The sequence below is a fragment of the Rhodnius prolixus genome, unplaced genomic scaffold (assembly GCF_049639745.1).
Source record: "Rhodnius prolixus isolate KJV_2025 unplaced genomic scaffold, Rpr scaffold_11, whole genome shotgun sequence".
NCBI classification, from domain to species: Eukaryota; Metazoa; Arthropoda; class Insecta; order Hemiptera; family Reduviidae; genus Rhodnius; species Rhodnius prolixus.
In genome coordinates this window covers 5272697-5296316 of record NW_027411625.1, presented here as the reverse complement: position 1 = coordinate 5296316, position 23620 = coordinate 5272697, and the positions used below count along the sequence as shown (strand labels likewise).

General features: G+C 37.0%; 1 protein-coding gene across 7 annotated transcripts in view; it reads right to left on the bottom strand.

Annotated features, from left to right (window-relative positions):
• LOC141459166 (uncharacterized) overlaps window positions 1–23620 on the bottom strand; it is a 481720-nt gene that overhangs the window by 58055 nt on the left and 400045 nt on the right. The gene's annotated exons all lie outside the window — the stretch shown is intronic.

Below are 23620 nucleotides of genomic sequence, written 5' to 3'. Positions count from 1 at the left end.
AAGATAAAAGATTACGAGGGTCGTTTGAACAGTCCGTGCAAAAATAAAAACTACTTAATTTTTTGGGGTAAACCTTTTTTATTTTTCAACATAGTCTCCTTTTAGGCTTATACACTTCGTCCAACGCTGCTCTAGTTTGTTGATCCCTTCCGAATATTAGGATATGTCCAAGTCTGAAAAATAGCCATTCGTTTCTGCAATCACCTACTCGTTTGAATAAAATCTTTTTCCCGCCAGCCATTTCTTCATATTGGGGAACAAATAGTAGTCCGAGGGAGCCAAGTCTGGAGAACAGGGGGGATCCCTATTTCCATTAATTTTGCGACCACAACTGCTGAGGTGTGAGCTGGTGCGTTGTCGTGATGGAAAAGGACTTTTTTGTGGGCCAATCGTGGGCGTTTTTCTTGCAGCTCGGTTTTCAAACGGTCCAATAACGATGAATAATATGCACCTGTAATAGTTTTACCCTTTTCCAGACAGTCGATGAGGATTATTCCTTGCGAATCCCAAAAGACAGTCGCCATAATCTTTCCGGCCGAAGGAACGGTCTTCGCCTTTTTTGGCGCAGATTCCCCCTTGGTAACCCATTGTTTAGATTGTTCTTTGGTCTCAGGAGTGTAGTGATGTATCCATGTTTCATCCACAGTGACGAAACGACGCTTAAAGTCCTGCGGATTCTTCTGAAACCGTCCTTGCAACACTTCACACGATTTCGTTTTTGGTCAAGCGTGAGCAATCGCGGCACCCATCTTGCGGATAGCTTTGTCATGTCCAAATGTTGATGAAAAATATTATGTACCCGTTCATTCGAGATGCCCACAGCACTAGCAATCTCACGCACCTTCACTCTTCTGTCATCCATCACCAAATCATGGATTTTATCAATGATTTCTGGAGTAGTAACCTCAACAGGGCGTCCAGAACGTTCAGCGTCACTTGTGCCCATATGGCCACTCCGAAAATTTTGAAACCACTTATAAACTGTTCTAATCGAAGGTGCAGAGTCACCATAATGTTTATCAAGCTTCTCTTTAGTCTCCTGAGGCGTTTTGCCTTTCATAAAGTAGTGTTTAATCAACACACGAAATTCTTTTTCGTCCATTTTTTGAAAATCACTCGACTTCCTCGATTCAAACGAATGCCAAACACAAAGAAATAGACCGATCTGGCTGAAACTTGGTGTGTGTTCTTCCAAGAGCTGCTACTATCTAAACATAACCTCGATACGCGCCAGTAGTGCTATCTCTCTGACTTTGCACGGACTTTTCAAACGACCCTCGTAATCTAAACATTTCTTTAATTCAAAACAAAGCACACTTCGAGCATGGACTTAGTCCGTCTGCCGACGAGTTGACTCTAATTTACATTACCATAAACTTCGGAACTAAACATATTTCAATATTAAAAATTAAAATGATTTATTAAAAATTGTCTATAACTCCAAGCGGATGTTGTGTACTTATGCAGCTTGCACCAATCAAGGACATTCAAATAAAGAATAATCTCACTTTTCTGGAGTTTTCTATTTCCCAAGTATTGTACCCTGAACTCCTGTAAAATCGGACATTTCCCAATAAAATGGATGATATCTTCAACCGCTCCAAGATTACAGAGAGAACAATAAAGGCCTATTTGCATCCCTGTTTACACTAAAATTTAAATTAAACGTGCGCCTCTCAGCTTCATTATTACATTAATAAACTTCATACAGTTTTTATCATTAATATATCTGTTTTCCCCTAAATCCAACTCTAATTCTTTGTAAATGTTATTTTTTTTTGTATATAAATACCTGAAATACGGAATTGGCCAAACCAATAGAGCCTCCAAGTGTACATGTTTTTATTCTTAGGGGACAATAGTCCAAAGATAATAAATTTATTTTCTTTCTTCTGCTTTAAAAGAAAGAGTTTTCCTATACATGGTAACAAGAATTTGGCATTAAACTCTGTGGTTTGGAACTCCATTTTGAAGGACTTAAATTTAATTCGAAATTTAAAGAAAAAAAAACCACAAAAAATGTCTTAACTAAAGACCAGATGAATTCAGTATTAAAGAATAACATCACCATCCGACGGATATGTTTGAAGCTGTGTTTAAACTTCAAGAAGACCTGAACAATATCACCCAGAAAATAAGCTTACACTAAATGCAGAGAAGACCAAAGCAATTGTTAATGGCTCCAACACACTCCTTAAATCATTGGCTCCTCTGCCTAATCTTTTCCTCTACAATATCCCAATAAAATATTCTTCCTCTGAGAAGAACCTCGGTATCACTTTTGACCCAAAACCGCTGCTCTGGAAAAAACCATGTTTCTTCCCAAATCTCTCGCTACTCCATCCACATCCTGAAGCAGTTTAATTGTTCCCGGCAACTCCTGAGTTTCCTCTCTTGTTTTCTCCCCCCATTTCGGACTATGGTTACTTAGTGTATGGCCCGGTCTTTCTGGTGGATATTGAAGCTAAGCTCAAGCGCCTCTCATGAACTACTTCATAAGATTTATTTTCAGCATTCCCTAGAGACTCTCGCCTTTCGCGGTTACTACGATGAGTTGAAGTGGCTTTTTCCTGTCGGTAGCCACCAGCATTTTTTGTGCTTCATTCCTTCTTCCAAGTCACCCAATCTCAACGGCCATCTTATATTTTCCAACTCTTCAAGTTCATATCCTCAGAACTCGTTCCTCTGATCTCTATATTCCCTCACACTGTACTTCATCCTTTGACAAATCCTTCCTAATACGCGCTACCTCTTTCTGGAACTCCTTACCATCATCTGTCCGCCATGCTCCTACCCTGTCCATCTTTAAATCCCTTCTGTTCAATTATCTCCTTTCTATCCAGCTTCCTCCGAAATGAATTCATTTATTTCCTTAATTTGTATTATTATTTTTGTAAATAGTTGCCTATTTATATATATATATATATATTTGAAATACAGGCCAAACCAATATAGGGCCTCCAGTTGTACATGTCTTTATTCTTGGGGACAATAGTCCCAGGATAATAAATTTATCAGCTACATATCAGTTACAGTTACGTAATTGCAATAAGATAGAATGAAATTGAATATAAGATACATATATGTATTTTTGGAAATACTCTAGTAGAATAATAGAAAGTTAAAATAAGGGTGCAATTTGTTAGAACAAGGATGAGGCAATGACGTGGACAAGCAATGGCTGGAATGTGCCTCTCTTCACGATGCCGAGCGACAAGGATAGGTAACAGTGCCGCATATATTGCGTGCCCGAGTTAGACATTCCAAGGCAGAGCACTCAATTAATGGACTACTTGCCTAAACTATTGAGTTATTTATTTTATTACTTTAAAATGAATTGCAGGAAATTTAAATCTAAATATTTTGGCTAGATGTTATCACAGGATTTATATTAAGTTTTTTAGTCAAAGTTCATCTTGTTTCTGTCTAGTTCTGTCAACATTCTGTCTAGTTATTGGCGATAAAAGTCCAAAATTCTCGAAAAGTCGCTAAACGCTTCTGCTTTTTGAGGCCTTTGAAATATATAAATTAATGCGGCAGTAAAATTTTGCAGCTCAATTCTCTCACTTCTGCAAATGCTTGAGTACTATTTTTAGTATTTGTATGGATTTGACTTGACTAACTTTTGACTTGTCAAATGTCACCGATCGCCCTGATATGTCTTTTTTACTTTCTTACAAGATCGAATCTTCACTAATTAGATTTTATGAAAACCCTGATCAGTTTGCTGCTCAAGAACATGTTTACCATTCGATCACATTTAAGCATTGAGCATGCTTAACTTCTTTAAGGTGCTCGATTTTATTCTTCAGTAATGACGTAAACTTGCTAATATGTTGTAAGGTACAGTCTTACTAGGTGTGGCTATTAAATAACGAGACTATTGCTATAAAACATTTTATTTTAAATTTATACATATTTAGTTATTATCACCTTCAATATACACCCCTCCCCTATCCCTAGAACGCTCCATGCGAATTTACCATTGCTCGAAACAGTGCTGGAAGTCTTTTTCTGTGAGCTCCTGCATGACGCGTGTCGCTTCTTCTTTCACAGCTTCAACGGACTGAAATCGTGTTCCTTTTAATGCAGATTTGACTTTGGGGGAACAGATAAAAAAGTCACATGGGGCCAGATCAGGCGAATAAGGCGGATGGCCTAAAACTGGGATGTTTGTACTTGGCTAGAAACGTCTTGACAGACAATGCAGTGTGAGCTTCTTCCACAAATCGGGTCGTTTTTTTCTTTACTCTTTCACGGAGTTGAGCAAGCATCTCACGATAGTAATGTGGATTAATTATAATCGATATTTTCATCCGTTTTGGACGTGGAAGGGCGACCCGGGCGGTCTCCGCAGTCTTCTCGGCCATCTTGGAAACACTTGAACCACTCAAAAAACTTGCGCACGTGATTAACATTCATCGCCAAAAACTTCTTTTAATAAAAGATAGGTTTCAGCAGCAGTTTTACCCAGTTTCATGTGAAATTTCACGACAATACGTTGCAAAACGAAACTAACACCTCTTACACAAACGACGGTTCCGGTCTGACTGATTTCTCTACAAACACATGAGACGCTGCAATCGAAAGAGAAGACTTTACGCTGCACAGCTGTCGGTCGTTAAGATTTGGCGCATGCATAGTTCTTCTGTAGCAGCATCAGTCTCGTTATTTAATACCCACACCTCGTATATTCAGAAATGGATTAATTTAAATTTAGGATTGATAATTATATATTACAGCTCCGATAAAGCTAAAATCCTACACCATTAGTCCTAGCTTCCTCCAACAACTTCTGATATCTCCTTCTACAATTGGTTTTCTGGCATCTTCCATCTTACCATCTACTTGGTCAACACAGTCGCTTCTTGTTTCGTTAGTTCAGAATTCTCAGTTCGCCCTCAGTTTGCTGATAATGATCATGTTCAACTTCTTGTACGCATCTCTTGGTTGGATCTTTTCCACCATTCTTGTTCATTTTTTTTTTTTTCTTTGGAAAACCATTATTTTGTAATCGGCTTTCTTGGTGGCAAGTTGTAAGAGGCCGTAAGTTGAAAGAAGCTTCTAATGGCTCTAGAAATTAGGCGGCTCTCTTTAGATGGGGCTAGTCACGGAAAGGACATTTGCGTTCAGTCATTAATCTTCGGACGACCATAGCGAATAAGTCATCTTTTGAATTCCTTTGAAAGTCTTATGTAAATGAACCCAGTTAAAGGTTCAATGCAAACATTAATTACCAGTCATCAGAGGTAGTTAGCGATGGACTATTTAACCTCCGTCCTTGTTTAATCCTCGGGCCCAATTTTTTTTTTGTGAACCCAATTAAACTATTTTGAAATAATTACTTACATACATGGGGCCAAGGCGCCACATGGTAGCCGAGCGGTTAGAGGCGAGACCAGTAAAGCTAATATGTATTGTGGTACTGGGTTCGATTCCCCGGTCTTAGGCCTTGGATTTTATTTAATGGTTAATAAAAGATATTTAGCAGTAAAGTATGTTTGCTAGTCGCCTCCGTCCACGAGCGGTTAGAGGCGAGACCAGTAAAGCTAATATGTATTGTGGTACTGGGTTCGATTCCCCGGTCTTAGGCCTTGGATTTTATTTAATGGTTAATAAAAGATATTTAGCAGTAAAGTATGTTTGCTAGTCGCCTCCGTCCACGAGCGGTTAGAGGCGAGACCTGTAAAGCTAATATATATCGTGGTACTGGGTTCGATTCCCCGGTCTTAGGCCTTGGATTTTATTTAATGGTTATTAAAAGAAATCTACAGTAAAGTATGTTTGCTAGTCGCCTCCGTCCACGAGCGGTTAGAGGAGAGACCTGTAAAGCTAATATATATTGTGGTTGCTGGGTTCGATTCCCCGGTCTTAGGCCTTGGATTTTATTTTTAATGGTTAATAAAAGATATTTAGCAGTAAAGTATGTTTGCTAGTCGCCTCCGTCCACGAGCGGTTAGAGGAGAGACCTGTAAAGCTAATATGTATTGTGGAACTGAGTTCGATTCCCGGTCTTAGACCTTGGATTTTATTTAATGGTTAATAAAAGAAATTAACAGTAAAGTATGTTTGCTAGTCGCCTCCGGCAAGAGCGGTTAGAGGCGATACCTGTAAAGCTAATATATATTGTGGTTGCTGGGTTCGATTCCCCGGTCTTAGGCCTTGGATTTTATTTAATGGTTAATGAAAGAAATTTACAGCAAAGTATGTTTGCTAGTCGCCTCCGTCCACGAGCGGTTAGACGCGAGACCTGTAAAGCTAATATGTATTGTGGTACTGGGTTCGATTCCCCGGTCTTAGGCCTTGGATTTTATGTAATGCTTAATAAAAGAAATTTACAGCAAATTATGTTTGCTAATCGCCTTCGTCCACGAGCGGCTAGAGGCGAGACCTGTAAAGCTAATATGTATTGTGGTACTGGGTTCGATTCCCCGGTCTTAGGCCTTGGATTTTATTTAATGCTTGATAAAAGAAATTTACAGCAGTTTGTTTGCTAATCGCCTCCGTCCACGAGCGGCTAGAGGCGAGACCTGTAAAGCTAATATGTATTGTTGTACTGGGTTCGATTCCCCGGTCTTAGGCCTTGGATTTTATTTAATGGTTAATAAAAGAAATTAACAGTAAAGTAAGTTTGCTAGTCGCCTCCGTCCACGACATCTAATTGGTAGTTGGACGTTAAGCCCCCCGCCTGAATAAAATAGGCGATTACTTTACTTACTTTACATGAGGCCAACTCCTCTCCCATTCGATGTACAGCGCTGAGACCCCCAAAAGGCACATCTAAATAAAATTCCAAATCGAATGACACCTCATTCATGAAAATCGGTTTGCGCGTTTAGGCGCTACGTTGTTTACAAAAAAGGGAACAACAGCAAGAACAAGGACAATTTTTGCTCATTTTCAGCAACTTTTGCCCCGAAATCTATTAGATCTTGGTTGTTGCAAAAAATTACAGTTATAAAGGAGGATTTGACCTATATTATTGAGAAAATTAGGGAATTTTATCTTTTATAGAAAAAGAGAAAAAAATTGTCAAAGTTGTGTGTTTTTTAACGTTACGCTTTTTTGTGCACTTTTTGACGATCAACCCTTATACAACTGTCCTACCGGGCAGTTTTTGAAACCAACCATTGATTTAAAAGTAATACCATCTCTTTAATTCTGAAAGGGTTGCAGAGGTAAAAAGGATGTTCCAGCAGGATTGCTGGCCGTAAGAACATTTGAACCGACTAGAAACATCTCCATCCTTTGCCAAGGATGTAAATCAAATGTTGACATAAAGGCAGTGCTTTAGCTGACAGAAGTGATGCGGTACTATTTTCGGGCACATCAAAGACTTATCACGTCGCCCCAGGAACAAAGCGCTTTAATTGGATTTACGAATCTATTCAGTCAAACCAATGTTTTTTCATTTGTAAATAATTTTTTCGAGTGACCATTATAGTGGAAAAACCAGCGCTGTTTAATCCATTGACAGATGAGTTTTTAATTATCGATTTATTTATTTTTCAAACCTTTTCCCTTCTGTTCTTATAATATCTGACTTAGCTGAAACCCTAAGGCAAGGATATCCAACATCATCGCTGTAAAAATTCTTTCTTCATAATATATTTTAATATCTTGAAGTTTATTATACTAAAAAGAACGTTCTGCAACAAGGTATATGCGAACGATTTATTGTGAACAGCATTCGGTAAAACCATTTGGAATTTGTAGGCAACAGGCAAATGGACATTATTAATAGGCATAGGCTATCCAAGGTGAATCAGCAAGTAATGTCCATAGACCTACTGTGTCTAGTACATCTGAAGTAGACGTATTGGTCAACTTCATGTATTCCACTGTTCTTGAGTGACGTCACTTTAATTTTTTTTTCCTAAATATTTAAAAATATTTAAAAGGCTATTAATAACCTTTGACTACCTTATTTTAAGACAATATACTTTAAAAATTGACTACTGGTCCATCTAAAAGAGTTTTCAATGAATTAAACCAACTTGATAAACTAACACTGTTGAGTGCTCGTGAACACGTTTTCTTGCAAAACAAACGTAATTTCACATATGAAGATAAAAAGGAATCCTGGAAAATGATATACCGTTAGAAAGCCCATTAGACAAGGAAACTTTTATAAAAAGTGGCCAGCACCTAGGTCTGATAATGATCACATAAGGGCCTAATGAGTTTTCTTAAAAATTTCGATTACTTTTATTTTTTCCAGCATCCGGGAGGAAGATTAAGGCTGTTTGGAGAATAACTTATGCTTCGAAATAGTATCAATTTTTAGAAAATTTATCTGTCTTTCTAACCGTGTCATCAGAATCGAATTCGGACTAAAACTTTCTGAGTAATAACATTTTTATAGCAAAAAAAAGTAATGATTTTAGAAAAAAAAATTAAGTGACGTCACTCAAGAACAGTGGAATATATGAAGTTGACCAATACGTCTACTTCAGATGTACTAGACACAGTAGGTCTATGGACATTACTTGCTGATTCACCCTGTGTAGCCGAGGTTTTTGAAGCCAAACGTTTGGTGCATCTTACGAGGCAATAAATTCGTTGAATTCTCAAACTTTCTAAATTTAGGCTTCTTTACAATTTAATTGGCTTTTTGTATTAAAATACAGGCCAAAGGTGTCACTGTAACCTTGGGATATTAAGTGAATTACTATCTTTTTTCTGTTTTGACGCTATAAAACCTATCAAGGCTTGTGTGAAGGACTGCTTAAAGGTCCAGGATAAGATTTTGGTAATCAATTTAAGGATTTACTCGGTCTGGGTGCCTGTACTTTAGGATAAAGGAATAATAACACTGCGACAGATCTTTTCGCCTGGGATGGTTATTGTAGAACTCTAGATTAGATTAGATTAGATTAGAATAGGGTGGCCTCAAGGCCTACGCCACTGCGACCCCTTTGGATCTATTGTGGCTCCCCTCACTTTAAAGCTCACCCTCCAGACCTGTCCTTTTAATCATTGTAGAACTCTAACGGGACCCTTAACTTTTTTGGGGGGCATTGCAGGATAGCCTCAAAGAACATGTAAGTGGCTGGGAGCAGCATGATCGAAACCGCAGGCCATGAAGGCTGGGGTAGCTGATAATAGTATATCGTGAAGATCAACTGAGAGACACATACTCAAGTCAGGCGAATAAGGAGGCTGAGGAGCCACAGGAATGTTTTTTTGCTGGCCAAAAACTCCGAAGGCCCAAAAAGCAAGGATGGCAAAGTCGAAGTTCAAATGCATACTGATTTGTTTTATCGATATCCACGGAATCGTCCACAAAGAGTTTCTACCTCAAACGGTCAATCAAACACTTTTACCGAGAGGTTCTTGAAAAAAACTTCGAAAAAGGCCTCATTCGTGTGAGACCAAACATCAAGAACAATTTGGGTGTTGTATCACGATAATGCTCGCTTGTCACACAGCAATTTCAATAAACCAGAGTTTTTGGCCAGTAAAAAACATTCCTGTGGCTCCTCAGCCTCCTTATTCGCCTGACTTCGAGTCCTTGTGACTTTTTTTCTCTTCCCGAAGTTGTAAAAATCACCTACATATTTTGGGACACTGGAAAACATTCAAACGGTTGTAACCGACCAGCTGAAGGCTATTCCAGTATCGGAGTTCGAGCACTGCTATGAGGAGTGGAAGAAACGTCTCCAGCGCTGTGTGGCTTCAGAAGGAAGTTATTTTGAAGGTAACAATATAGAATTGTAATTCTTTTTGAATAAAAAAATTTAAAAAAATATCGTATCTATCACATAGTTATGGCAGATGTCAGCCTGTTTTTAAGCAAGAATTCAATGACTTCATTGTGTCAATGCTTAGGACTTGTAGGGCCTAATTTTCGGCTCTTTGGCGGCGGGGGGAGAAGCCTCCATACTTTGCCTAGAAGCCCTTATACCCGAATAAACGAACGGGATTGGTGGAAGCGCACTAAACTCTATAGGGTACTGCAGGTGGTGTAGGCTTTCTGACCCACTCCAATGGCATGAACCCCTTTCATTGCTACGAACTCATATTTGTGCAAAAATGGAAGAAAAGCACATCCCACCTAGATATACAAGAGACCCAGATGGTATTTCGGTCCAGTCAATACCTTTCACGCATTGAACATTTGCACTTCAGCTTTTTTTTATCTCCTTTCATTGTGCCAAGTACACATTTATAGAAAGGATATAGAACATTTCGTGATTTATTATAGGAAATATTGTAGTAACAGTATTTCTAGGCGATAAATTATGACGGTATAATTCTATCTTGGTCACTTTAAAAATGAAACTTTTTTGACCTTGAGAATTGAAACCTTTTCAGATCGTAGAAAGGGTTTACAGTGTAAATTGGTCACTCTGAAAAGTACTAAGCACTTTTTCAAGACCTTTTTTCATTGTTATTTTTGCGGATAGCTTTGTCATGTCCAAATGTTGATGCAAAATATTATGTACCCGTTCATTCGAGATGCCCACAGCACTAGCAATCTCACGCACCTTCACTCTTCTGTCATCCATCACCATATCATGGATTTTATCAATGATTACTGGAGTAGTAACCTCAACAGGGCGTCCAGAACGTTCAGCGTCACTTGTGCCCATATGGCCACTCCGAAAATTTTGAAACCACTTATAAACTGTTCTAATCGAAGGTGCAGAGTCACCATAATGTTTATCAAGCTTCTCTTTAGTCTCCTGGAGCGTTTTGCCTTTCATAAAGTAGTGTTTAATCAACACACGAAATTCTTTTTCGTCCATTTTTTGAAAATCACTCGACTTCCTCGATTCAAACGAATGCCAAACACAAAGAAATAGACCGATCTGGCTGAAACTTGGTGTGTGTTCTTCTAAGAGATGCTACTAACTAAACATAACCTCGATACGCGCCAGTGCTATCTCTCTGACTTTGCACGGACTTTTCAAACGACCCTCGTACAATGTATCTGTTACAAAGGAGTTCCAAGTTCATGTTCACTTTATAAACTTTGTAAAGTGTAAGATTTTAGTTTTAAAACTTTTTTTTAAATAATTAAAAATTGCGTACATATTTTTCTCTTCAAAATTATTAATTAATTTACAAAGTTCTTCTTTAGGATTATTATATTTGTGCCCAAATCTTCTAAATTAATTTCTTTTAAGCATTCAACTACCTGTAAGTACTAATTAATAGTAATGTTACTTGGATAGAGCTTACTCATTACAATCAGTCTGTTTAAGAAGATCTTTACATAGTTATCATTTAAGTTCTGCCACATGATAATTATATTAAATTTTCTTTATCTTTTATTGATAATGATGTAGTTTTTCCTAAATTTTCTTTATAGAAGGGATTTGAAATCCAATTATCATTTGTGTTTACGGGTTTTGGGAAAATACTCCATGAAAGACAAATTTTAATCCTTGATAAATGTGCTATGTTATTTTCTCGTATATCTTGAGACAGACTAACCTTTATTACTGTACATATTAACAACTTTACTGTATAATATTATTAATTTTTTTTTTGCGTTTATTTTTGCTCCAATCAGCGCGTTGGCGCTATAAGTAACAGTGATAACAGTAACAACAAATAACAGTAGAATACGAGTGGAGAAGTTACCCAGCGGTAACACTCCAAAATAGGCTATTAGTCGCTCTCTTCACTTGTGAGGAGATCACGAGGCCACTGTATTTTAAGGCGTCTTGTCAGGAAGAGTTCTAGAAGAAAGATTTTTAGCTAAAGGATTTATATGAGATTGCAGGTTGAAGTGGAGTTTTCTGTATCTTATTTTAGCAACTTGTGTGACAAAAGGAATGTTAAGGTCAGTGTGTATACTCGTAGTCAAGTTGGAGACATAAAAAGGAGCGTGTACAGTTCGAAGTATTTTAGATTGTAGAGATTGAATCCTCTGAAGATTGGAGCGTTCGGTTGAACCCCACAGTTCTATTCCATACGCCCAGATGGGTTTTAAAATAGATGTATAAATTAGTCTTTTGTTGTCCAGAGAGAGTTTTGATCTATCGTCTAAGGCTGGAAACATAGTGGAGTGGCGAGCAAAGCGGCGATGATAGCTGCTTCAAATCAAAGAGAGCGACGAGCAGCGAGCAAAGATTCGCATGCACATAGTGACGAGTTTAGTCGCGTTCTCCTTTTGACAAAACAAGATGGAGGAACTATTTTTATATGAAAATTCTTCGTTGAAACTTTGGTATTTGCAGCAGCTTAGTAGTAGGAGCTGCAGTGTACATGACATAAATAAGTCTAGAAATGAACTTGGTGAATTTCATCACTTGTACCAACAACTTCGGGAACATCCTGGCGTTTCATTCGTATTTTCGAATGTCTTATCAACATTTGATTACAAACTAGCCCAGTGTAACCCCATTAATCAAAATCAAATTTTATTGTTTTTGAGTAATACAGCTCATAACATGAGTTAGGCACAATATAGAAAAATTAACTATGTACGTTATTTACAAAATACAAATCTGTGTAACCCCATTAATCCTAGCAGTTACTTTAAGATAAGAAAATCAAAATAAATAAAAATAAAATAGAAATATATGCAGATAAAAAGAAATTAGTCAATTAAAAAAACACAATAATTTTATTAAATCACTACTCCATGATTTGTCATAAATTAATGTTGTTCATCTGAAAAACTGGAGTAGTACGACGTTGCTACAGAAGAGGGATTGGAGAATTCGTCCTGATCAGAAGTAGTAGGACGTGAAAATGTAATTTAATTTTGCCTAGTATTTAGATGAAAGTTAGCATTAAGGGATTGAGAACCAAATTAAATGTAGCAAAAATTACCTGAATTCTCCATTAACTACTAATTGTTAATTAATTTAAACTATTAATTATTAAAAATTATTGTAGCTTCACAAATACTATGGCACCACAGAGGTTTCTTTAAACAAACTAAACCAATAATGTATCAATATCCATAACCTTTGAAAAATAACCTTTACAAATTGAGCGCGATGAGAGCGAAGAAATCAAACATGTCATAACGCTTCGCTCTACTCTCTAGAGATAGCGTTGCTCTATCTTCGCTTTGCTCGCCACTATGCGCGGTCCCATATGTTTACTTGTGTTTGATTTCGCCGCTTTGCTCTTCGCTATCATCGCCGCTTTGCTCGCCGCTCCACTATGGTTCCAGCCTAAGGGTACGTTCACAACGGAGCTGTGAGCATAGATGATAGCGGAGATGATAGCAGTGATGCATCAGCGCTTATAGAATAACCTAGTACATTCTTATGTGAGCGTGCACAACGAAGCTTCGACTAGTGACTCATACTCGCTGGTATAAACGAGCATAGATGATAGAATTGAATTTTTCATTTTTCTGCTAGCTGAACTCCAGTATCGGAGCTTCAAAATGGAGGTAGAAAAATTAATTAGTGCTGTCTTTACTCATTATTTTTGGTTATTATTTTATTATTTACTTTTAAACAATATTTTGTTTTTTAAATCGTGCTTACATTTATTTTTATGTGTATTTATTTGTTTTTCCTCAATATAACCTTACCTCAGAGTTATCACTAGTTTTTCTTCTATAGTTATAGGATTTCCATGACAATTTTTCCTACGTTTTCTTAATTTTGACCTTATTTTTTCTAAAATTTAGTCAAATGTGGTTGGACCCATCCTCACATATTCAAAAAAACGATCCGGATAATTTCTAAGTTCCTTATATAAATGGTGAAATTCACCCAAAGTACTTCGTTTTTTATTTATGGTATGTACATGATATTTTCTACATCTTTTTTTTTTTAAATATACCATTTCGTTGCTGGTGAACATAAACACTCTTCTTCACTACTCGACATGTTGCATGTATCACAGCTCCGTTGTGCACACTAATCAGCGATTATATTTTACTCTATCAGTTATCATCTCTGCTATCATCTATACTCACAGCTCCGTTGTAAACGTACCCTAAGAGTCTTTTAAGTAGTCGATAGCGTCTGTTCAGTTCTGTTCTTTTAATTCTTGTATGGGGGTTCCAATATTATTAATTAAAATAATTTTTTATGCCCGCCATTAATGATTATTTTTCGCGTACCACCAACCAACCAGCATTTCGCGTACCACAGTTTGGTAAACGCTGCATTATAATATGCCTGCAAAGGATTCATTTATTTGTATCTAAAAATTTAATTTAATTTAAAATTATAAATAATAGATGCACGAGAACAAAATTTCTTTAAACAATAAATTCAATTAGATATGTAGTATAATATAAAATGGATACTTGATAGAGTATCGTAACTTAACGCACGTTCATCAGTGAGCACAAATAGAATAAATGGAATCTATATTCTATAATAGTAGCATATAAAAGGCGTAGATAGAGCAAGTAGTTTATGGTGCGCGACATCTACAGGCAGTCGTCCACCCTCAACTTCTTGAATACCAGGCTTTGAATACTAAAATCTAGGACCTGGCCACATTTATCACCTCAGCGTTAAACCAACTCATACCACAGTTACTGAACCTCTTGCTACCCGTTTATCTGATCCTAGGGCTAACTAAGTTATTATTTTAATGTAAAATTTTCAAAATATTTTTTGCTATTGAAGTGTTTGCGGCAGGATTTGGGTTCTATGCTTTGAGTTTTGGGGGAGGCAAAAGGGACATAAAATTTTACTAAATTGAAATGTAAATAAATTTATATGATATAGCCGCCATCTTCAATCTAAAAACCTTTCATTTATCCCTCCAAAAATTGTAGATACTAAGTAAGAACGGGCATTTTGTTTTGGTCCGTAAATTCCAAGATTTACAACCAAAAGAATATACAGGGGTGATCCCATTTAATACACACCAATCGCTAATAACATTTTAGGAAAGCGGAAATTCGGAAAAACCCATTAAATAAACTATATGTTTTTTTCGGTCTAGTTTACAAATTTTTCATCCCCGATGCTGTATCTTCAATTTTTGGCGGAGTAACGGCCAAAAAATCTGATCGGGGTTCCATAAGGACCACTGGTTTTGACACAATTATTTTGAAACTACATAAAAAACTGTGAAAAATGACGTTGACCCCGTTTCGATATCCCTAATATTTGTCGAGTTATGTAAGATCAAAGTTACAATTTTATGAATTCGTGATCGGTTTTCAATATTAATTTTCCACCAGAAATACACGTTTTGGGAGGTCCTCTGACTGCAAAAAATGTTATTTGTGCCGCTAAGAACAAAAATAATAATAATTGAAGATTTTAAAACATGTAGTGTAATGTAATGGTTATGGGTGAATCAGGATAAATTTGTTTTATCATCAAATTAAAGCAACCATCACATCATGTTAATGTACCCCTGTATGCAAGACTTCTTGACCTATGATTGCGGTAAGAATATCTTGCCAGGGTGTGGTCTAGTAGTCAAGAGCGTGGCTTCGTAAGTGGCAGATCCCCAGTTCGAATCCCGCGTATGCTTCATAATATGCTTTTTTTAAATAAAATGTCATACGCGGGATTCGAACTGGAGATCTCCCACTTACAAAGCCACGCTCTTGACCACTCTAGACCAACACCCTGGCAAGATATTCTTACCGTAATCATAGGTCAAGAAGTCTTGCATACGGGGGTACATTAACATGATGTGATGGTTGATCTCACAAAACGAGTATTTCTGGTGGAAAATTAATATCGAAAACCGTTCACGAATAGATAAAATTGTAACTTTTATCTAAGATATCTAGACTAATATTAGGGATATCGAGACGGGGTCAACGGCATTTTTCACCATTTTTTATGTAGTGTTCATAATCATTGTCAAAACTAGTGGTCCTTATGAAACCTCGATCAGTTATTTGGCTGTAACTCTGCTAAAAATGGAAGGTTCAACATCGGGGGTGGTAAATTTGAAATTTGTGACCAGAAAAAAAATCATATAAGTATATTTAACGGGTTTTTTCCGGATTTCCGCTTTCCTAGAAAGTTATTAGCGATTTGTGGGTTTTAAATGGATAACCCTTACACAGAGTGTTCATTTTAAGACGGCTCAAATGCATTTCATGCTTAAACGGTTGTTCTGAGCGAAAAATGGTAAAGGAAAAATTTGTTGCCTGTCACCTCTAGTTTCGCGACCAAAAGTGAGGGTTCGCAGTTGACCCCATATTCATATACACAGTTTTAAAGAGCATAAAATGTTATGAAAGAAAGCGGAAACCGCAATTCGATATCTTCAAAATTAAAGGTGCTAGGCCATTTCAAAATCTGGTATTTTTAATCATATTTCAATTTTTTTAACTTGTTATCAAAGAGAAAGAAGAGCACGCGATAGGTCATTTTTATGTATTTTTTCATCCCCTTTCTACTAAAAATATTGCCAAGGCAGTAAAGCTAGTATTTTTCTTAATATCGGGAAATAAGTCGTTTTCGAGTGATTTTTCTAAGAAAAATCAAATGTTAAGAGCTTTAGATGTTGTCAAGCATACACAAAATGGCTAAAAATTAATTTTACATCTGTTACAAACAAGAAGGTTTAATAATTATTAGGTAATTTTGGGAGAGTTACGTTACCAAAAAAATTGGAAACCTCCTGCCACATATTTAGGTGATCAATATCTTTCATGTAAAGGATCAAACTTATTCCTTAATTTATCAAATAATGCACTTTACTCAACTTGTGAAGCATGTACTGTGCCTTCAAAGGTGCCTCCCCAGGCACGCAAGCCAGGTCAGCCAGGAGATTATCAAATGCTCTCTGTACCTGAGGAGGCACCTTTGAAGGCACAGTACATGCTTTACAAGTTGAGTAAAGTGCATTATTTGATAAATTAAGGAATAAGTTTGATCCTTTACAAGAAAGATATTGATCACCTAAATATGTGGCAGGAGGTTTCCAATTTTTTTGGCAATTAAACGCAACTCTCCCAAAATTACCAAATAATTATTAAACCTTCTGGTTTTAACCTTCTCAGATTAACCGTTTAAGCATGAAATGCATTTGAGCCGTCTTAAAATGAACCCCCTGTATAAGCCTAACCAAAGTTGAAACCTGTAACTACCACAGAATGGACTTCTAGACTTAAACAACAGCCAGCGGATAATTGTACACTTAGAATATGGGGCAATTAGATAGCTTTTTACTGTTGATTCAGTTAATATTGCTCATTTTTACAGACAATAAGTTTGTTAATAATTATTGAATGTCTACGTTGTATACAATATTTGGCGCTCCTTTCAATTTTTTTTTGAAAAAACAAATAACTGCGACAAAATGGCGCACTTACCGGGACCCCAGGGCCCAATATTTTATGTTTTTGACGACTAGACACAAATCAGAAAGATAATTTCGCAGGCTGGAAGAAAAAGAACTCTAATTAAGAATTCAATCATCGAAGAAACAAAAAAATAAAAATAAAGAAACTTTAAAAGAAAAAATTAAATGATGAAAAAGGTCGACAGCATCTTCTTGGCAAAATTAATTAATTCTGAAATAAAAGAATACTGCGTTGGATTGAATTTGATTTAGACTGCATCTGACTGTTTTGTTTAATAATATACGCAGTATAGCCGAGGAAGTCTGGCCTCCCAGCCTTATCAATCATTTTCCTCTCTACCCAGTTATTGAATCTGCTAACTTGATATTATAGCAAAGCTTGTGTTATTCTGAATTCGTATATTCAACGTTAAGCGAGGCAGTTAATTTTGATTAGAAGATTTATCACTCTTTGACTGCTAACATGTTTTGAACACGGGCTTAACTGTGTTAAATCGGCCTTAACTTCATTTGCTAATAATCTTTTATTAATTGATAATCGTTTCTAAATAAAATCTGAAAATTTAAATTTTAACGGTAAACATATGTTGTTCTCTCAAAATACCCCTTCTTTTTGGGGGGCCAAGTAAAACGACTTAACGGAAGTGGTACGAGATCTTCTTATTGTTGGTATACAGGGTGAACCAGTAAGTAATGTCCATAGGCCTACTGTGTGTAGTACATCTAAAGAGGAGTTCAATGACGTATTGGCCAACCTCATAGTTTCCACCGTTCTTGAATGACGTCACTTTTAAATTACATTACTTTTTTTTGCAATACAAATGTTATTACTCAGAAAGTTTTAGTCCAAATTCGATTCCGATGACAGGGTTAGAAAGACAGATAAATTTCCTAAAAAATGACACCATTTTGAAGCATAAGTTATTCTCCAAACAGTCTCAATCTTCCTCCTGGATACTGGAAAAAGAAAATTAATTGAAAATTTTTAAGAAAACCCAATTAGGCCCTTATATGATCATTATCAGACCTAGGTGCTGGCACTTTTTATAAAAGTTTCCTTGTCTAATGGGCTTTCTAACGGTATATCATTTTCCAGGATTCCTTTTTATCTTCGTATGAGAAATTACGTTTTGTTTTTGCAAGAAAACGTGTTCACGAGCACTCAACCAGTGTTTAGTTTATCAAGTTGTTTAATTCATTAAAAACTCTTTTAGATGGACCAGTAGTCAATTTTTAAAGTAGATTTTCTCAAAATAATGAAGTCAAAGGTTACAAATTGCACTTTAAAAATTATCTTCTGATCTCTCTGAAATATTTGAGAAAATGTTTGGAAATATTTACTATTTTTTATATTCGAAGGTTAATTTGCTTAGTTTCAAATAGTCTATAAAAGAAAATTTTGAAAAAGCAAGTCTAACAGATCAGGGAAGTTTATTTATAAGACACCTAGTTGTATTTGTTAGTACCTAATTCAGATGTAAGGATTATCTGTTAGTGGGTACAAAAGGGTTGTTAAGGCTTATTGACATTCTTATCTTTTTCAACAGTGCATTTATGTGTGAAATTGTAATTTGTTGTAAATACAAACTATATGAATTTTTCTTTAAGTACTTGTTTAAAATATTTCCTAACATTTTCTCAAATATTTCAGTGAGATCAGAAGTAAATGTTTAAAGTGCAATTTGTAAACCTTTGACTTCCTTATTTTAAGACAATCTACTTTAAAAATTGACTACTGGTCCATCTAAAAGAGTTTTCAATGAATTAAACCAACTTGATAAACTAACACTGTTCAGTGCTCGTGAAAACACGTTTTCTTGCAAAAACAAAACGTAATTTCTCATACGAAGATAAAAAGGAATCCTGGAAAATGATATACCGTTAGAAAGCCCATTAGACAAGGAAACTTTTATAAAAAGTGGCCAGCACCTAGGTCTGATAATGATCACATAAGGGCCTAATGAGTTTTCTTAAAAATTTCGATTACTTTTATTTTTCCAGCATTCGGAGGAAAACTGAGGCTGTTTAGAGAATGACTTGTGCCTCGAAATGGTGTCTTTTTTTGGAAATTTATCTGTCTTTCTAACCGTGTCATCAGAATCGAATTCGAACTAAAACTTTCTGAGTAATAAAATTTTTATTGGAAAAAAGTAATGATTTTAGAAAAACAAATTTAAATTGACGTCACTCAAGAACAGCGGAAAATATGAAGTTGGCCAATACGTCTTTCAAGTCCACTTCTGATGTACTACACACAGTAGGCCTATGGACATTACTTACTGGTTCACCCTCTATACCAACAATAAGAAGATTTCGTACCACTTCCGTTAAGTCGCTTCACTTGGCCCCCCCAAAAAAGAAGGGGTATTTTACCTTTTAAGGTTTAAGATCCTGGGTTCAAATTCAGCTGCTGACCTTTAAATTTTATTTTCCAAACGCTTCTTGTTTGGTGATGGAACTGTTTGTATCGAGAGAACATTATTTAGAGGCCTGCAGGGCACCAACGATCATATATATATCCTAACACATCACCTCCTTAATATCTTAGACTCCCATGCTCCCATTAAAACCTGTCATGTTCGACGTCCTCCTGCACCCTGACTTACACCGGAGCTCAAGGACATGATGAGGAGAAGAGAGGCAGCCAGGAGGAGGTTTAGACGCACGCGTTCTCCTCATGATTACTCTCTGTATAAGCTCCTGCGTAACCTTACTCTGACCTCTGTCCGCCGAGTCAAATCCCTTCATATTCACTTATCTCTCTCCAATGCTCCTGATTCCAAATCGAAATGGGCTATCCTTCGTAAGCTATCCCTCTGTAAATCCAATCGCTCCTGCCCCATTTCAATATCTCCTGATGACCTGAACGTCCACTTCACTTCCTTCTTAACCAATGCCTCTTGTAATGTTCCTGCTCTCATTTTACCCTCCTTTGATCCTAACAATTTCTTTTTCCATCATATTACTCCTGAAGATCTCCTAACCTCAGTTCTGAAATCCCGTACAAATGACTATGGCCCGTACAACATTCCTGTTAAATTAATTAAAGCCTGCCTCCCAGCGATATTGCCAGTCCTTTACCATATTTATAATTTCTCCCTTCAGAATTCTATTTTCCCATCCTGCTGGAAAACAGCCCTAGTCCGTCCTCTAAATAAAATTTCAAATCCCATCTCTCCTATTGATTTTCGTCCCAACTCTATTTTATCAAATTTCTCCAAACCCTTTGAACGTTTAGTGCAATCCCAGCTTTCTAATTACCTCGAACAAAACAATCTCCTTAATCCACTCCAATCTGGCTTTCGTCCTTCTTATTCCACTCAATCTGCACTCTTGAAAATTACCCATGACTTGCAGACGGCTATTGACGACCAGAAACTTACCATCCTTATACTCCTAGACTTCTCCAAAGCCTTTGATACCGTTGACCATCATATCCTGCTATCTAAACTACAATCCCTCTCTTTTTCCAATAGCACCCTCCGTTGGTTCCAATCCTTCCTGTCTAATCGTTCCCTATTCGTTGTCACTCCCGATAGTAATCCTTCTTCACTTCTTCCTTTGTCACGTGGTGTACCTCAAGGTTCTTCCTTATCTCCCACCCTCTTCTCAATTTACATCAATGACCTTCCTCTTTCCATCTCTCATTCCCAGTATCACCTCTATGCTGATGATTTTCAGATTTACCTATCCTTTTCCTCGTCGGATTTGTTTGAAGCTGTATTTAAACTTCAAGAAGACCTCAATAACATCTCAGCTTGGGCCACGAACAATAAGCTTACCCTGAATGTAGAAAAGACCAAAGCTATTGTTATTGGCTCCAACCCGCTCCTTAAATCATTGGCTCCTCTTCCTAATCTTTTCCTTTACAATACCCCAATAAAATATTGTTCCTCTGTGAAAAACCTTGGCATCACTTTCGATCAAAACCTATCCTGGAAAAACCATGTTTCCCAAATCTCTCGTCGTTCCATCCATATCCTTAAGCAGTTTAATAGTTCCCGTCACCTTTTTCCAATTAAGACCCGGCAACTCCTAGTTTCCTCTCTTATATTCCCCCATTTCGACTATGGTTGTTTAGTGTGTGGCGGTCTTTCTGGTGATATTGAAGCTAAGCTTAAGCGCCTCATGAACTGCTTCATAAGATTTATTTTCAGCATTTCCAGAGACTCTCGCATTTCGCACTGCTACGATGAGTTGAAGTGGCTTTTTCCTGTCTATTGCCGCCAATATTTTTTGGCTTCTTTCCTTTTTCAAGTCATCCAGTCTCAAAGGCCTTCCTATATTTTTCAACTCCTTAAGTTTAAATCCTCCATCAATTCCCGTAACTAGTGCTGCACGAGACCGAGACGAGGCGAGACTTTATGCAGTCTCGATCTCGGTCTCGGTCTCGGTCGCTCAAGTCTCGGTCTCGGTCTCGTCGAGATATCTCGGTCTCGGTTTTTTGAATTTTTGTTTAAGTATTAAAAGTGGTTTGCTATTAATAATCTTTTCAAAAAATGTTATTATTTTCTAATAATTATTTTAATTTATATATTGGTAATGAAAATGTGTGTAAAAGAAGACAACTACTTACACTTCAAAGCATCATATATTACTATTACTGTTATATATCTTTATATAATTTCAAAAAGATGTTAAAAACGCGCCAAATGAAAGACCCAAGTAACATATCTGCCTGCTATAACAAGTCGATTCGTGAAATAAAAAATACACCTCCCAACAAACTTCCCGCTCCATTAGTTATGGCTGTTGGTGAAGATAAAGAATCTGATGATTCACCTTTTGACGACGACGACGACTGCATCAATATTTTTGCACCATTTGCTCAAAAATCAGAAAATATCACCGAAGCATGGAAGACAGAAATAATTAATTACACCAAATTAGACCAAGCACCAGTAGACGTTGACATTTTAGAATGGTGGAAAACACTTGAGAATTCCTTCAAAAATTTGTCTAGAATGGCAAAAGATATTTTTAGTATCTGTGCAACTTCAGAAAATTTGTGGCAATATTTTTTAGGTGCATAGATAGTCCTGAAAAAATAGGCGATTACTTTACTTTGCTTACTTTACTTATGTAATTCGAAGTCAAATAGATGTAGTAATATTGAACATATATAATAAAATCGTATCTTTTAATAATTAATTCAATACCCGTAATGATTATTTATTAATAAAGAACACAATTTTATAATTTTGTAGCTAAAAATTAATATTTGAAAAACCGAGACGAGACCGAGATTTCTCGACGAGATATATATCATTTCTCGGTCTCGGTTGCTAAAGTCTCGTCTCGGTCTCGGTACCGAGACCGAGATTTGTCTCGTTTCTCGTGCAGCACTACCCGTAACACTAGATCTCGCTCATCTGATCTCTATATTCCCTCTCACCGTACCTCATCCTTTGACAAGTCCTTCCTAATACGTGCTACCTCTCTCTGGAACTCCTTGCCATCATCTGTCCGCCATGCTCCTACCCTATCCATCTTTAAATCCCGTCTATTCAGTTATCTACTTTCTATTCAGCTTCCTCCGAAATTCTAATTGTTTTAATTTATTTCCTTAATTTCTGCTGTTTTATTATTTTATTTTTACTTTCATTTTCACTTATTATATTTTCACTTTTGTAAATACTTATTTATTTATTTAATTTCTGTATAATCACGAGGGAGTGTTCCCTGTGTGCTGGAAATCGGGTGAGCTGAGACTGATATTGAAGGGTGGAGATAGACCGTTGGATAGTCCCAGCTCTTACCGTCCCATTTGCTTGTTACCGATTTTGGGTAAAATATTGGAACGCCTATATATGAATAGATTAACGACGATATATGAGAGCAGAGGTCTTAGTCAGGCTTCCCAATTCGGCTTTAGGAGGGGACTGTCTACGGAGGACGCGATTCGCTCATTGATAGGCCACATAGTCCCGGAGTATAAATATATCGCGGGTATTTTTACGGACATTTCTGGTGCTTTCGATTGTTTGTGGGGGGAGGGAATCTTGGAAAGATTAAGAGAGATGAACTGTCCGATGTATATCTTTCGTATGGTGGCGTCATTTTTGCGAGACAGGGAGGTTTTTGTGCGATCAGATTATCAGCGAGTCTCTCGGGATGTTACGCGGGGCTGTCCGCAGGGCTCTATTTCGGGGCCGATCCTATGGAATATAGTCTTCGACGATCTGTTGGCTGGTGACGTTCCGGGATTGCTGGGTAGGGTCGCATACGCGGACGACTTAGTTCTTGTGGTAGGAGGTAATAGTAGGGCGCAATTGGAGGCTAATGCGACATCAGCGTTGAATTATGTTTTCACATGGTGTATGCATAATAAACTAAGGACTGCTCCGAATAAGACGGTGGCGATGTTGTTGAGGGGGTCACTTGCCCCTACCCGTCAGCCAGTAGT